This window comes from Orycteropus afer, unplaced genomic scaffold (assembly GCF_000298275.1).
Source record: "Orycteropus afer afer isolate SDZICR_OR568_19922 unplaced genomic scaffold, OryAfe1.0 scaffold01375, whole genome shotgun sequence".
In the NCBI taxonomy this organism is placed as follows: domain Eukaryota; kingdom Metazoa; phylum Chordata; class Mammalia; order Tubulidentata; family Orycteropodidae; genus Orycteropus; species Orycteropus afer.
The window spans coordinates 68242-68761 of record NW_006922962.1 but is presented as its reverse complement, the minus strand read 5'-3'; positions in this window follow the sequence as shown (position 1 = coordinate 68761).

Genomic DNA, 520 nt, shown 5'->3' with positions numbered 1-520 from the left:
TTTCATTTCACCAATGATTATTTGCAAGTAAATCCAGAAACATAAAGCCTAATGCATTTCTTAGAGAAAGAATTGGAAAACAGAGCAAGCTTACCATTTCAACAATGAACAAGGCTGCTATGAAATTTGAGAAAGCAACAGAAAAGAAAAAAAGAAAGAAAGAAAAGCAGAGACTGAATAATTCCTCAAAAAAACCTGCACACAAAAGAATGGAGGTTCTTTGCGAGAAGAGCTCAACTCCAAACAGCAACTGGTCTCGAGGAGATGGAGAAAGCACAATGGTCTTTCAAATTTGACTCCAAAACTGATCCATGATATCTCGGGTCCATGTAAGAAGGAGGGGTACTTTCAGAATCTTGGATGAGGCACCATATTGCTGTCGGGTGGAAAAAAAAAAATCACTCAGACCTTAAATCCAGATTCAGAAAATTGACTCAGCCTAATTAGAGAGATATTTGGATAGAAAATCATCAGCTCCTATAAGTGAAAACAGCAATTTCAGAAATGGGTCCTGAGGACA